We start from the raw sequence: 17,540 nt of genomic DNA, 5'->3' as shown, positions 1-17,540 counted from the left end.
ATTCCAGGCTTTGTATTTCTCTATGCCACATAATGAGTCTCCATGGTAACCCTGAGTGGCTGGTGGTTTAGTGACAATTTGGTTTGAGGAACAAATGTGAAAATAGGGAGGGTATAACAGCAGGAGCTTCTCTTTAATGATGGATACTGATCTGGATAAAGAAAGCGAGCTATCCCAAGGATAAATATATTAAGCCTGTTGTGAAGCTTGAGTCAGTTATCTATTCAAGGATGGACAGTGAGATCTTTTGAGATGGCTAGAGGCAAATCTTATAAATTATGGTAAGTTTATTCTAATTTAGAGGTTAATGAAGGGCACAGTTTTGGACGGAGAAAAAAAGAGTAATACAGGCTTGCTAATAGCTAGGTGGTAAGAGGTAAGTCATGCGGAGGGGTTAGAAATCACATGGAGTGGTAGAGGGAGCCTAGTTTATAGCTGCAGTCACCAATTACTTTACATATGTATGATTCATATTTGATGGCACAGTTAAAGAAGTGCCATCAGGTAGTCTATAATTAGATACTAATTCCAAACAAGTGTTTGATTGCTTGGGGCTAAGCTCAGGTGAAAGAGCAATAGGGTTTATTTTTTTATATGCAGCTTTAATCCTGAATTGATGAGCCATGATTTGCCTTTGGCAAATGTCTGAAGAGACTGAGTGATACTTCTAAAAGACCTGGAAGAATAGAAGATGGTAGTATCTTCTACATACTGTATAAAGGATGCTGGACTGCAAAAAGGTAGCATGCTGCTGACAAATACTGTAAAAAGTAGATGTCCAGTGACAGATCCCTGGGCAATGCCAAGGGATACAGGTAGAGAGAAAGATGTATGATTTTTAAACAGCTTTGTTAATATCTGTTATTAAAATGAACATATTTCAATATTTCCAGTGCATTGTTTTCAGTTTGCTCACATTGCATACATTTCTAATTCTTTTGATAGAACAGCATTCACCTATGTTGCTGCATACAGTAACATAATTCTCTTCCATCTAGGGCATCACCTGGCCAATTAATTATATTCCTTATAGGGGGAGTCTTATTGCAAGCAGGTATAGCCTGCTTATTGTGTCTCCTCTACTTTTCCTTACAGGGATGAAAGCTTGATGCACCATAAAATGGTGTAATCTCCTTAAAACACCCAACTGTAGTACCTATAATTATCTTCATAACTCTTATAACATCACTTTACTACATTTTGTAATCATGTCCTTTAATTTCTTTTCATTACTACTATTCCTTGTCTTTGACTTACAACTCATTGTATCCTAGTCTCTTTTTTAAAAGCCCTCCATCAGCAAATAGACATCTCTGCTTGTGCCATTGCCTGTGACAATGTTATGCTGAAATTCTACCAATGTCTCTCCTGGTTGCTCCCGTCCGTAACATCTAACCTTTCTCTGCCTGTTTTTCTTCTTTATCCAATATTATATCCTGTGCATAACTCTCAAGTGTTCAGATTTTTGTCTTTTGTTCTGATCCTATTAAAAATTGTAGTTTTATGCCATATCACTAAGGAATGAAGTCACTAAATAATAAACATCTGAGTTTCAGACTTCTCAAACTTCAGAAAATATATGATAATGCAAAACGTGTTATTCTAGCAACTTTCAAAGTATGTCACACCAATAATTAAAATATGTCCCTAATGGTGGGCCTTTGTCCACTATTATTTTTGACTTTGTCCAGAATTCTTGTGCTAAGAGGTTGAGAGGTATGAGTGTGAGCTAGTGTCCAATCCACTATATTCTTTCATTCATCTTTCTGTTACCTTTTTATGTCTCAACCAGTGGGACAGCACAATAATTAATACACCAGACTTTATCCATTCACACTATAATTTCTCATGTACTTAAACATTTATTTTACATTCTATACCAGTCTGCATCGTGACTCTGCTGTGACCTAAAATGTCACCTCTGAGACTCAGCTGAATAACCAATAGGGAATGGGGTGGCCCTGGCAGCTTTATTTACAAATATATATATATATTTCTAAATGTTACCAGTATTACCATCTGTTTCAGTCAATAACGTGCAGTTGACATGACTGGTATTTTAATTTTACAGCAGTCTTCTGCTCAGTATAATCAATTCCTTGCCTGTGTACTCAAATTTTATCTATTTTACACCCAATGCCACTCTGCATTATATCGCCAGTTGACCAAAAAGGCTACCAAGGACACTACTGAAAAACAATGGATGAGGAGTACCTAGTCATTTCTTTAGCCATACACACTCCTCAGATACATCCGTTGTCCCGTACTTCTAATCAATAAAGCATAACTAACTTGATGGGGGTTGTTTTATCATTCACATCTATCAATTACTATACATAATTAACCTTTTTCATGTCATGATATGCCCACCAAGACTACACAACTGTAATTGTATATCTAATTAAACAAAAATTAAGGAAGCCACCCTTTCTGTCATCAGGGCACCACTCTTCTACCAGTTTTTGTATGATTTGCATATGCTCCATAAGACTTCATTAATAATCATCAAGCGTCTGTCCTCCCATCGTTAATGCAGCTTCCCCCTTGCAGTCATATTACACACCAGTGGCACCTCACTCTGCTCTTGTTCATAATTAAACTTAAATACTACTGACATCAATCAGTTCCTTGTACAAATCGTAACATTTATAATACCTAGCACAAGTTCTCATATTGTTCCATCAGCCCATAAATGTAGCTTTAACTGCTTCATTTAACAAAGCAACAGACAAAGGAGACAGAAAAACCCATTCACATTGGATTGGAATTCTAAATTATTGATCACTAAAACAATTGATAATCCACTGTGTTTTAACCAAGTCAGATTAACATACTCAAGACATTATTTTCACCAAGTCATCATTTGTACTATTTTTCCAAATCATTACTCTATTATGGCTACTATTTCATCATTTTCCAGTTAGTACTCAGATTTGTGCTTTTGTACAATCTTAACTGTCCCTCATTTTGCTTATATCACCTTCATCCTATAATTTACAATGCCCATGTTATTAAACTCTGTATTATATTTCATTACCTATAATAATCATTAAAAGGATACTACCATTTTCTTAATCTTTTCAGATTATCCTAGATAATTAACAGTTTTAATAGATAGCCATTGTGATGCCCATGCCCTGGCCCAGCAATCAAGGAGCCTCAATCCTCACCACTAACACCAGAGAGGGCGTCTCCTATATGAGGAAAGGTTAACAAATACGGGTCTATATTAGCAAAGCGAAAAACCCTATGCACGAATACCAAAACATCAATCCCTATACCGCGAACCGAGAAAATCCCGAATGCACTAAACCATGAAAAAAAAATATCGAACTGTCATAGTCGGCCAACCCCAGCACCCGCTACATACTACCTACCCAAACAAAATAAACAACATACATACACTAACCAAACCCTACTTCTAACCTAAACTAAAGCACCAAAACCCTACCTCCAACACTACACTAACCCCCACAAACACAACTATCTATGCACTCTCCTTAACCCCTCCCTAACCATAACGTCCGTAACTACCGCACACATCCCCTACAGACATACACCTAAACAAAATAAAAGCACCAAAATCCTACCTCCAACACTACACTAAACCCCACAAACACAACTATCTATGCATTCTCCTTAACCCCTCCCTAACCCTAAGGTCGTAACTACCACACACATCCCCAACAGACATACACCCAAACAAAATAAATAATACACATGCATACACTTAAAAAACCCTACACCTAACACTACACTAACTCTTACATGCAGTACCTATCTATGCACTTACCTTAACCCAAATCCTAACACTAAAGTCCTATCTATCGTACACTTACCTTACAGAGTTGTACCGCAGACGGGCCAACCAAAACAAATCGACATTTCGAAATTCGTGGTTTTGACCATTCGGGGTTTACGTACTTCGTGCAATATGGTTTGATGTCTTCATATTTGCCTAAAGGGATTTTCATTCACGTAATAGGAATCCAACAAATACACACAGTAAAGTGCAATTTACCTTAAGAGCACACAGAGATCACAGTCAGTATGGGGCTGGTCGCTCCCTTGCTCCCCAGGTCCCCAATAAAACTCCCCACTGGCACAGCTATAGGGTCCAGATCTCAGCCTAGTGGACAAGCTAAAACCTCTAGCACCCTCTGTCCAACCAGTGCTTCGTGTCCCTGCCCAAGTAGCTGACACACACACACACACACACACACACACACACACACACACACACACACACACACACACACACTTTGAGAAGAGGTTATACAACCACAAGGCACACCCAGGGAAGGCTGGCACAGGTTCTCCAGCTGTGCCCATTTCTCCCAGACTATACAGTAGTTCCACTTACCACCACGCACTAATACTTAGCAGCTACTCAAAGGCCCTTAAAAGGGTGTCCAATTATTACTGTGCAATATTATTATCCAATTGGTAGTATAGCCCAGGGCTAAAGCTATAGGACTGGCTTTGTACAATTTTACCAAAGGCATACAAGTACTCTAAAGAGCTTAAATTATCTCTACACAAAACCAGCCACGGTTAAAATGTTTTAAAATATTTAATAATAAATAATTAAAACCACAAGACAATACAATACTTTTTACTAAACAGAGACAGTCAAGAGTTCAGCGATCACACAGAAATACTTAAATTAAATTAGTAGTACAGTTCTGACATTACAGAAAAACACTTAGTCTAATCTTTATAGTCCTAGCTATTTCTACAAGAAAACACACTTCTAAAATAACTTGCATAGAGCATACGGCAGTGCTGTGAGTTGGATGTCAAGACAAAAATGCTTAACAATCTCTGGTTCTCACTGTTTAAACTGAAACTGCAGTTCTGCTAAAACATTACATCATCTTTTACACTTTCCTGGAGTTCCCAGGCTGACAGAAACTGCATTTACATTACTTTACACTTAGAGCAATAAAGAACATTTCACATGTAAATTCTAGTAATTATTCTTTAAGTTAAAACAATAGGCAGGATGCTTACTGCAGGCTCATTGACTCCAAATTCTAACTTCAAAGGAACAGACATAAAGTCATTTTAATTTCAAAGGACCAACAAGAAATGCTTGACTTTGTTTTCTTTACAGCAGAGGGCAATGTTGCCACATTGTTGAAGTTCAACATTTAACAGCCAATTCTTTCATTTAAGAAAACCAGCCTGTATCTTACATTGATATTTACAAATGATAGAGTTATCTATAAAATTCTATTTGGCTAGGCTGGCAGCCTTCACATTTCTACCAGTCTTCACATTCTGCCCCCCCCCCGAGAACTCAAGCTAGTTTTTCAAGTGACCCTTGAGAAACGCCGCTTGAAAGGGTTAGGTCTATCTGAGTGTACCTACCCCATTCCCTGTCTTGAGAGCCCATCTGCATTGGCATTGCTACTCCTACTGCGGTGCTGCACTGACATATCATATGTTTGCAACCCTAGGCTCCATCTTAGCAACTTGGCATTTTGCTGATTGGCTCTGTTTAACCATGTTAGAGGGTTGTGATCTGTCATAACAGTGAATTTTTTTCCATACTTCCTTCCATGCATTTATTTGAACTGTATTTGCCGTAGTGTTGCTACATACTCAGGTGTGCTGGCCTGCAGTACAATTTGAATTGTATTTACTGCTGTTGTAGCTGCTTTTCTGTAAAAAAAAAAAAAAATTCTAAGCTTGTTTCCTGCCTTTCCTGTAACTAGTCAAATCCAGATACAGACTTGCTGTATCCAGGACTGTTGGTAAGCTTCTGAGCCCCCCAAGCCTTTCTGTGTTGGAGGGAAGCCTTCTAGCTTATCAGTGTGAGTGGTAAGCACTAGGTACCCTATCTACCATGGGAAGAGTGGGTTTTGGCCCTGAAATTGTAGTTCATTGGCCATTTGGGCAGTTTTTCCATCTCTTTCTACATTCTGGTTAAAAGCCTGTTTTGCGTTTGGTCCCCGCCTTTCCTATAACTAGTGTAGTCCAGGTACAGATTTGCTGTATCCAGGACTACTGGTAAGCTTCTGAGCCCCCCCCAAGCCATTCTGTGTTGGAGAGAAGCCTTCTAGCTTATGAGTGGGACTGGTAAGCACTAGGTAACCTATCTACCACAGGAGGAGAGGTTTCTGGCCCAGAAATTATAGTTTATTAGCCGTTTGGGAAGCTTTTCCATCTCTTTCAACCTTCTGGTTTAAAAGCCAGTGTTTGTGCTTGTTTCCTGCCTTTCCTGTTACTAGTCTAGTCCAGGTACTGATTTGCTGTACCCAGGACTCTTTGTAAGCTTCTGAGCCCGCCAAGCCTTTCTGTGTTGGAGGGAAGCCTACTAGCTTATCAGTGGGAGTGGTAAGCATCAGGTAGCCTATCTACCACAAGAGAAATGGTCCCTGGGCCAGAAATTGTAGCTATTGGCCGTTTGATCAGTTTTTTCCATCTCTTTCAACTGTCTGGTTTGAAAGCCACACTTGTGCCTGTTTCCCACCTTTCCTACAACTAGCCTAGTCTAGTTACAGAGTTGCTGTATCCAGGATTGTTAGTAAGCTTCTGAGCCTCCCAAACCTTTGTGTTGGAGGGAAGCCTTCTAGCTTATCAGTGGGAGTGGTAAGCACTAGGTAGCCTATCCTACATGGGAAGAGTGAGTTTTTGGCCCTAAAATTGTAGTTTATTTGGCCGTTTGGGCAGTTTTCCATCTCTTTCAACTTGCTGGCTTAAAAGCCTACGTTTGTACTTGTTCCCCACCTTTCCTGTAACTAGTCTAGTCCAGGTACAGATTTGCTGTATCCAGGACTCTTTGTAAGCTTCTGAGTCCTGCAAGCCTTTCTGTGTTTGGGGGGGGGGACCTTCTAGCTTATAAGTGGGAGTGGTAAGCATTAGGTAGCCTATCTACCACAAGAGGAGTGGTTCCTGGCCCAGAAATTGTATCTATTGGCCGTTTGGGCAGTTTTTTCCATCTCTTGAAATGTTCTGGTTTAAAAGTCACACTTGCGCTTGTTTCCCACCTTTCCTGTAACTAGCCTAGTCCAGGTACAGAGTTGCTGTATCCAGGACTGTTTGGTAAGCTTCTGAGCCCTGCAAGCCTTTCTGTGTTGGAGAAAAGCCTTCTAGCTTATCAGTGGGAGTGGTAAGCACACGGTAGCATGCGAGGAGAGGTTCTTAGCCCAGAAATTGTAGTTTATTGACCATTTGGACAGTTTTCCATCTCTTTCGACTTTCTGGTTTAAAAGGCCACATCTGCGCTCGTTTCCCATCTTTCCTGTAACTAACCTACTGGAAAGCACTAGAAAGCCTTAAACTGATACAAGCCTTCTAGCTTAAAAGAGAGACTTTGGAGTGATTGAGTATCAGTTTTCTGTACTTTCTTGCTGTACTTAACTGTTTTCCACCTAAACGCAGTTTTTCCAGCATTTATTGTGATTTAAAAGCTTGTTTTTTCACGTATTGTACTTATTTGACTGCCTGCAGTTTTAAAAAGTTTTTTTTTTAAATAATTTGTTTAACTGTTATAGGCTACACACTAAAGTGTGATAGCCTTTTCTGATCGTTTGTAGTAATTTAAAGCTGTTTTTAAGTGTATTTTTTTTACAGTTTTTGCCTTATCTTTTCAAAAAAACAAAAAAAAAACAAAATATTCCTTGTTTCCTGCCTTTCTAAGCTAGTATAGTCCAGTTTTCAGGCTAGTACTGAATTCAGGACTGTGATACTAGTTTCTGAGTTGCCCATACCTTACTTGGATAGAAGAAAGTTTCTCTGTTCACCTGTGAGAAGGGCGAGCTTTGAGCAACCTGCATGTCCCTGGAGGAGTGGTTCCAGCCCAGAGGTTAGTAGTTTATTGGCCATTTTGGGCTAATTTCTATCTCTTTCATTTCCCTACTATAAAAACCGTGTTTGCACGGTTTTGCGTACTGGACAGTGCCGGTTAGCTACGGTTAAATTATTTCCGGCTCCACTAAGTCTCCTTCAGTTTTTCCCTTGAAACTAGTCAAACTCTCAACCTAAGCACTCAAAAAGCATCTTACAGCCCAGCACTTGCTCAGACCTAATAGCAAGCACTAATATACCCTGACACTGATTGCCCAGCAGGGCAAGGCTCTTTATTCACCCCTCACCAACCAAGCGACTAAGCAGCTCACCCTACTATTCAGGCATGACCAAAGGGCAACTTCAGGTGCACTCTCCAGTCCAGCTGGTGAATCTTGGTATCCTGAGACAATGTTACAACTGCCTCATGTACACAGATAACCCTCTCCTCCTACCACAAAACACTAACATATGCGAGAGATGCAATTATACAGCCAAACTGGAAGCTAAGCTGTCTCCACCCAAGACTGGCACAGACAGTCAAGAGGAGAAGGTTAAGACTTGCACCACAACTCCATCCAGACACTAAAACAGCACTGGCAAAAAATACACATAAATACACAAAATCATACTCAGAGGCTCTAAATAAAAACCTGCAAAATCATCAGACACCTCCGAAGCAGACACCCAAACAACCTGCACTTCCTGTCACAAATCAGATAACACATAAAATACAAAATCAGTGTGCCGCACAATCACAGCCCTTAAGGTGAAATAACATACCTAACAGACTAGTAATAGGTAACTCTATAGTCAGGCACACTGACATCCCACTCACTAGGCTGGACAAGCAGAAGGTTACTGTTAGCTGCCTGTCAGGAGCCAGAATCCGCCACATAACACAATCACTCAGGTCACTCCAGAACAAGTATAAATATGACTCTGTCACTGTTCATGTTGGTGTGAATGACCTGAGATGTACCTCCCTGAACTACATGAAGAGACATGGAAGAGCTCTCTGATCATGTAGCCCAGGCTGGTATGACTCTGACCCTGAGTAGTATCCTGCCCTCACCAAGAATGATACCTCAGTATAAAGAAAAAATGATCACTTTCAACAATTGGCTAAGCTTCTGGTGTCATTCACAGGGGATCCAGTGTCTGTCAGCCTGGGATGACATGCTCGATAAGCCGTGTTGCTTCGCAAGAGACGGCTTGCACCTGTCACCCCTAGGCTTTTGAATACTGGCCAAGGCTCTTGCTGCCCCCATAGTGCCTTTTTTAGGCAAGGCTCAAAAATCAAATTCACCTCCGTAAACAGCACAATTAACAAAAAACTGAGGGTTATGCTACTCAACACCAGGAGTTTAAATCTCAAAATGCGCACACTCAAAGCACTCCTCAGTATGGAGAACGCCAACATTTGTGCAGTAACTAAAACCTGGTTCAAGGCTCCAGAGAGCACCCCAGCACTATCGGGCTACAACTCATACCAATATTTCAGCCACAGAACACGGACCGAAACACAAAAGGAGGGGGGTGTATCTGTATTCATCAAGGATACCTACATCTCCAGGTTAGTGGCACAGCATGATACCTTTGAGATCATCCATGTGCAACTAACATCGGGCAGATTTGCAAAGCAAATTGTGGCCTGCTACAGATCACCCTCCATGACCCAGGACCACCACTCCTCCTTTCTGGAGACACTGGAAAACATGAAGGTCCTATCGAACACCCTGATATTGGGCAGTTTCAATTATCCTACCATTCACTGGGAAAATTACTCTAGTACAAATTCCCAGGCCCAGCACTTCCTGGAATTCAGCATTTCTCCCCGGACCTCCGCTGAAAACAGGCTCTGTGGAACCTAGTTGGACATTCCCGGTCAACAAATGTTAAATAAAATAAAATAATTCATCAACTCAAATGCCCTGGATCAGCTGGTAAACTCCCCTACCAGAGGTGAAAACATATTGGACCTGGTCATCACCAACATGGGCGACAGGGGTTCCACACTGGAGGTCAACCCATCACTGGTGAGATCAGACCATAAACTAATCACTCTGGATGTTTACACCCCACCACCACCCTCAACTAAGGAAACTACAGTAAAAAACTTTTCTAAAGCAAACTTCACCTTACTTAAAACAAAGGTGGTACGTTTCATAGGTTCATAGGTTGGTACTAGGCTATCAGCCCTAGGGCCTATACAAGCCTAGCCATAACAATTCCCTGGCTATTTCTTCCCACACTATTTACTTCCCTGGACCCCTGTATAGCAGGGCAACTGACGTGATCCCTGGGGTGAATTTCCTTTCTCCCATCCAGTCGTCAAGATTCCTTTTGAAGAGGTCCAAAGAGGCACTCTGCTTGACATGTATGGGCAATCTATTTCAGAGTCTGGGGAGTCTCTGGGTCAGGAACCTATCCCTCCAGCACGTTTTGTTTATTGTGATGACAAGGTTTAGATCCCTGAAGCATGTGGCTCTGAGGGATTGGGATTTCTTTAAGTGTAGCATGTCCAACAGCTCTGGGTTTGACATGGCCTTGTATGTTAAGCAGAGATCGCCTCTGAGTAGACGATATGCGACAGAGTATAGCTGGAGTTTTTTAAGGCGGTCAGTATACGGCATCTGCTTTAGGCCTGTGATTCTTTGTGAGGTATTTCTGTGGCCTTTCCAGTTGTTGCAGATGTCTTGAGAGGTACATACCAAACGGGGCATTGTATTCTATAATGGGTCTAATGAGGGATGAGTACAGGGGAACAAAGACCTCCTTTTCTCTGGATAAAAAGCCCTTAGTGATGATGTGTGCCACATAGAAGGATTTCCTGACTGTTGTGGCGATGTGGTTATCGAAGGTGAGACCACTGTCCACCTGTGTCCCTAAGTCTCTTATCACACTTTCGGTGTTTGGTGTACTGCCACCTATATGGTAATTCATGGGTACATGTTTTTTCCCAAAAGGGATAACTATACATTTCTCACAGCCCCCATGTTAAAGGATAATGCTGCCTAAGATGCAGAAACCTTTACAAATGCACTCTATGAGCACCTACAAGGATGCATGGATCGTGCCATCCCTAGAAAAACCAAGACTCACTCCTCTAAGAGAAGGAAACCAGTTTGATGGACCCCTGCAATAAACAGGCTATACAACAGAAGGGAAACTAGTTCAGAAAAAAAGCAAATCCCAAGAAGGAAAAACATCCCTGATCAGTATCAGTAAGAAACTGAGGTCCCTCATGAAATCATCCAAGGCTAACTTCGAAAGAAAAATAGCCAAGTGTTCAAAAGATAACCACAAAGCCTTATTTAGCTATGTTAAGAATCTAAGTGGCAACTCGCAGATATACACTGAACTAGTGAAAAATAGCACAAAATATACTGAACCTACTGATATTGCCAACATCCTGGCAGATAGATTCAGTGCAAACTTAACCCCCCTCTCACCTCCAAAAGGGCCCACAACAATACCAGAAAAGTGTAGTGTCCCAAAAATCAGATGCACAGGTGAAAACAGCCCTTTCAAAAGCCAAAAACACAGCATCAATTGGGACCAGATGGTGTCCCAGACTGTGTCTTGCACGAACTACAGAACGAACTAACCCCCCACCTAAACACGCTGTTCAAATTCAGCCTCTCCACAGGCTACGTGCCCATAGAATGGCGCACAGCAATGGTTGTTCATCTCCACAAAGGAGGGACCACAACTGACCCTGGTAACTATCGCCCCATAAGCCTGACTAGCCTGGTCTGCAAGGCTATGGAGCACATCATCATGGAACTCATTAACAAAGACATTGGGAACCTGCAAACACTTGACCTCACTCAGTTCGGCTTTGTTAAAGGCAGATCATGCCTACTAAACCTGGTTGACTTCTTTGAGACAGTCAACAAAGGCCATAGATGAGGGAAAGGTGGTTCACACAGCCTACCTTGACCTCGCCAAGGCTTTCAACAACATTCCCCACTCAGGTATTACAGAAAAACTCACCAGCCTGAACATAAACCCCTACGTCACGAGATGGGTTGCCAACTGGCTTACAGACCAAACTCACACGGTAAGAATAGCGGGCACCAGGTCCAACTCTAAACCAGTGACAAGTGGTGTCCCGCAAGGCTTGGTCCTGGGACCCCTACTGTTCAGCATATACTTCTTAGAAGTACAGGCAAACACAGAAGGACTATGGCTAACAAAGTTCGCTGATGACTGCAAACTGGGAGCCATAACTGACTCTCCGGCTGACACGGACAGCCTCCAAAAGTGCCTTACTGAGATGGACTCCTGGTGTCAAAGTCATGGGCCTCAAGCTAAATGCCAAAAAATGCATAGTCATCCCATTTGAGAAAAACAAAACACCCACAAATTACCACATAGGTGGCAGCCTTCTTAATACAGAAGAGGTAATAAGAGATCTGGGGACCCAGGTAGATAGTAATCTCTCCTTTGACAATCATATTGCCAAAGTAGTTAGGAAATCCTTCTATGTGGCCCATCTAAATACTAAAGGGTTTGCATCTAGAAATAAAGGGGTTATAGTGCCCCTCTACTCGTCACTCATTAGACCCATCATAGAGTACAATGCCCCATTTGGGATGTACCTCACAAGACATTTCCAACAGCTGCAAAGACCACAAAAGTACCTCACCAAGAGGATTACTGGTCTCAAACATATGTCCTATGCAGCCCAACTGAAAAACCTCCAGCTGTACTCAATGGCATATTGCTTACTCAGAGGTGATCTCTGCCTGACTTACAAAGCCATGTCCAACTCAGAATTGATGGACATGCTCCACCTAAAGAAATCCAAGTCACTGTGAACTACGTGCTCTAGTGAGCTAAACCTCGCCACAACAATAAATAGAACATGCTGGAGGGATAGATTCCTGTCAGAGACTCCCCATGCTATGGAACAAAATTCCAAATTACATCAAGTAGAGCCCCTCACTAACACTCTTCAAGAGAAACCTTGATGAGTGGATGGGCAGCAGAAAATACACCCCTGGGATCACTTCATTGGCTCTGCTTGACAGAGGATCAGTTAATTAATCAATGGGGTGGCAAAAGCCGACATACTCTGGCAAGGCTTATAAATGCCCTCGGGCAGATAGCCTAGTACCTACCTATGAACCTATACAGATAAGGCTGAAGTTTCTGCAGTGCCCCCACTATGGCTAGACATTCCTTTTCTACAGCTGCATGCCATTCCTCCCTGGGTTGGAGCCTATGACTGAGATAAACCACTTGGCGCTCTTCCCCCTCTGAAGAAATCTGGCTAAGAACAGCCCCCACCCCATGGTTTGAAGCATCCACCTGCACAACAAATTTTTTGCTGTAATCTGGACTGGCTAACACAGGGGGTCCTCCCAAAGTTTCTTTAAGCTTCTGGAATGCCTGCTCACATGCTGGGGTCCACACTTCCTTATCTGGCCTGTTCTTCCTCGTCAAGTGTGTGAGGGGTGCTGCTATGGTACTATGTCAGGACAAACTTTCTGTAGTACCCTGCTGTTCCTAAAAATGCCCTCACCTGCTTTTTAGTAACAGGTGCAGGCCATGCCTGAATGGCTTTCCCTTTGGCAGGTTCTGGACTTATCTTACCACTCCCCACTCTGTGTCCTAGGTAGGAGACCTCCACCATACCCACCTGACATTTGCTTGGCTTAATGGTCAACCCTGCCCTCTGTAGTCTGCCCAGCACCTCCCTGACATGCTGAAGGTGGTCTGGCCAGGAATGGCTGTAGATGGCAATATCATCTAGGTAAGCAAGGGCAAACCCTCCTGCTCCTGCTAGGATATGATCTACCAGCCTCTGGAAGGTCGCTGGGGCATTCTTCATCCCAAAGGGCATCTTTGTGAATTCATACAAGCCAAAAGGAGTCACAAAGGCTGACTTCTCTCTACCACTGGGAGTCAAATGCACCTGCCAGTAACCCTTGGTAAGATCAATAGTTATAAGATACTTAGCCCCACCCAGCTGCTCTAGGGCCTCATCTGTCCTACGCATGGGTTAAGCATCCAACTCTGTGTGACTATTTAATTTTCTGCAGTCCACACAGAACCTGGTGCTGCTATCCTTCTTTGGCACCAGCACCACTGGGGAGGCCCAGGGACTGTTGGACTCTTGAATCACCCCTAGTTCCAACATCTCCTGTACCTCCTCCCTCAGAGTCTGTCTGACTCTCTCAGGCACCCTATAAGGGGCCTGCCTAATAGGCCTTTGGGGTTCTGTATCCACCTGGTGCTGCACTAGGTGGGTGCACCCTGGTTTCTGAGTGAACATGTCCCCATATTCCTGCAACACTGCTTGGATTTCTCGAACCTGGGTAGGAGATAGCTGCTGGGACATTGCTACCCCTTCCACTGAGGTGTCAACCCGAGCCTCACCGAGGAGATCAGTCCCCATATCTCCCTCAGACTCCTCCTGAAATCCACTGCAAATGCTCAATACAAGGGCTTCCCTATCATGGTAAGTTTTCATCATGTTAACATGGTACAATTTGTGCCCCTGCTGTCTGCCTAGCAGTTCCACCATGTAGTTAACATCACTTACCTTTCTGACCACCTTGTAGGAACCCTCCCAAGCTGCTTGCAGCTTGTGTCTGACAGGAATGAGAACCATTACCTGCTGTCCCACAGCATACTTTCTAGCTCGAGCATTCCTGTCATAACGCATCTTTTTCTGTTGAGCTTCTGCCAGGTTCTCCTGGGCCAAGCCCATGAGTTCCCTGAGCCTTGTCCTGAGGTTTATGATGTGAGCCATAACAGACTCCTTGTGGGACTCACACTCACCTTCCCACTCATCTCGAAATAAATCTAGAGGTCCCCTCACCCTATGCCCATACAGCAACTCGGAGTGAAAAACCTGTGGATTTCTGGGGATCCTCTCTGTAAGCAAACAAGAGATGGGGCAAATATTTGTCCCACTCCCTCTTAAACTGATCTGCAAATGGCCATAGCATGGACTTGATTGTAGAGTTTAACCTCTCAACAAGACCATTAGTCTGGGGATTGTAGGGGGTGGTCTTCATGTGCTTCACCCCACAGGACTTCCACAGACAAGCCAGCAGGTCTGACATGAAATTGGCACCTCTGTCAGTCAGTATTTATTTTGGGAAACCTACCCTGCTAAAAATCTCTTGCAAAGCATTTGCCTCCTCCTCTGCCTCAATGGAGGACAAAGCCACTGCCTCAGGGTATCTTGTAGCATAATCCACTACCACTAGGATATACTTTTTCCCTGTGGAACTTGGGGTACTCAGAGGACCCACAATATCCATAGCTACCCTCTGAAATGGCTCTTCAATCACAGGCAAAAGCATCAAAGGAGCTCTCACCTTTCTCCTGCCTTGCCTACCTTTTGGCACTGCTCACAGGTACTGCAGTGCCCTGTTACATCTGGAAATTCCAGACCAATAGAAGTTCTGCATAATACGCCTCTTTGTATGTTTTATGCCCATATGACCTGCAAAGGGAATATCATGGGCTATGGCTAGAAGCACTAGATGGTAGGCTCTAGGCACTACCAACTGCTGTACTCTCTCACCTTCTAGCCCTCCCTCAGGGGTCCACTCTCTGTATAGTAACCCTTTGTCCCAGTATACAGATTATCCCTTTGCTTGAGAATCAGGTGCCTCCCTAGCTACCTGCCTCAGGCCTTGCTCTGTAGGGTCTGAGAGCTGAGCCTGTCTCACCTCTCTCCTTGTAACGCTTCCCAACTCCCCTTCCACAGGAAGTTGGGCATTCTCTGATAGTGGTGCCTCACTGTCAGCCTGGGTACTACTACTCGCCTCAACCTTTGCAGTCACTCTGTCCAAGGGAACATCAGTACCCACAAGCAGCTGTGGCTCACATTCAGTCTCACTGCTACAAAGTAGCTCCCTTCCTGAAGTAACCACCTCAGCAGTCCTGGCTGCAGGTATGCAGTCTGACTGGGTCCCCCCCAGGCTACCAGACCCCCATGCTTGTGTCCTAGCCTGACCGCGTGTAACTGCATAAGCACATGGTACTGCCTCATCCAAATCCTTCCCTCTCAGGACATCTGCAGGATGGTAGTTCCATACCCCTATTGTCTCAAGACAACTTACTATTGGCATTTTGTCTTTCCCACTTACTGGCTCTCTCACCTTTGGTTCCTTACCTTGCTTTCGTGGACCCCTGTATGCCACATGGCCCCACTGGTTGCATTCAAAACATTTAACCCTAGCTCCTGGATGTGTACCTGGACTAGTGCCTTCCCCTGCTACTGACAGATTATGCTGGGGCAGTCTGTGCTGCCCACCATGGGTTCCTTTAGACCCATGAGCAGTACTGGGGGTCCCCTTTCTGTGCAGGGCTGCCCTGCTTGCCAGGTATAGGTCTCCCTCCTTCCCCAACTCATCTGAAGTAGCACATTGTCTATCAGCTAACCAGATCCTCATGTCCTCAGGCAAAGTGCTAAGGGCTTGTTCCCTCACCAAAAGGTCTGCCAACCCTTCAAAAGTGGTGACCTGACATCCACGTACCCACCTATGGAAATAAGTGTTCAATTCAGCAACATATTCACACACACTTTCATCTGCCTTGCATCTATGCCCATGAAACTTTTTCCTATACATTTCAGGCGTTAGCTTAAACAGTTCTAAAAGACATTTATTTACAGCAGTATAATCAAAACATGCAATGTCAGACATTTTGGACAGAACAGTTACAGCTTTACCATGGAGTAAGGGGGTCAGGAACCCTTGGTCAACTTGATACTGTTTACATACCCTCTCAAACGTATGAATGAAACTATCAAAATCATCCCCCTCTGTAAACTGCAGAAGAAATTTACTGACCTTTTGTGCTTCTGGGGTCCATTTACTCCCTTCCCCATTACCTCCATGACTCTGGCAAAGAGTTAGCATCTCCTTCTCATGCTGCCTGTGCCTCTTTTGTTCCTCAGCTTGCAGACGTAACAGTTTCTCATTCTCCTCAGTTGAAACGTTACAGTCTTTCATTTGTTTCTAATTCCACATGCCTGGTCTCCAACTCAAGTCTCTTTAGCTCCAGCTGGATTTTTAACTCCACTGCAGAAAGGTTGAGCTGTCCATTCTCCGAGAAAATTATATCTCCACTGCCAGTCTGATTGTCCTCCTGGTTGCTGTTTTCTGATGCAGCTGTAACCAAGGCGGCAATCAGGTCTGCCTTAGTTAGGTTTCTATGCACCAGTCCCCTAGCCTGGCACATCTCCGCCAGCAGGCTCCTTGTCAGCTTTCCATACTCCTCTGCTGACATGCTGCCTGCTCACCCTGACTAACTAAGCTAACAAAAGAAATAAAATAATTGTGATCTGAACTCTGAGTATTCACTGCATGGCTGTTTTAGAGTACAAAACACCTTCAAAGTGCACTGTACACAACCTACAAGATTCCCTCTACCCACACCACTACAAGCCAATTAGTATTTGCCAACTAATTAATATGTGATGTGGATATCCCACCACTGCCAAACACAAATGTGACACCCATGCCCTGGCCCAGCAATCAAGAAGCCTCAATCCTCACCACTTACACCAGAGAGGGCGTCTCATATATGAGGAAAGGATAACAAATACACACAGTAAAGTGCAATTTCCCTTAAGACCACACAGAGATGACAGTCAGTCTGGGGCTGGTAGCTCCCTTGTTCCCCAGGTCCCCAATAAGACTCCCCAGTGGCACAACTATAGAGTCCAGATCAAAGCCTAGTGGGCAAGCTAAAACCTCTAGCACCCTTTCTGT

This window comes from Protopterus annectens, chromosome 7.part0 (assembly GCF_019279795.1).
Source record: "Protopterus annectens isolate FY-2018-M chromosome 7.part0, PAN1.0, whole genome shotgun sequence".
Taxonomy (NCBI): Eukaryota; Metazoa; Chordata; order Ceratodontiformes; family Protopteridae; genus Protopterus; species Protopterus annectens.
The sequence above is the reverse complement of the archived record's forward strand: the minus strand, read 5'-3'. Positions refer to the sequence as shown.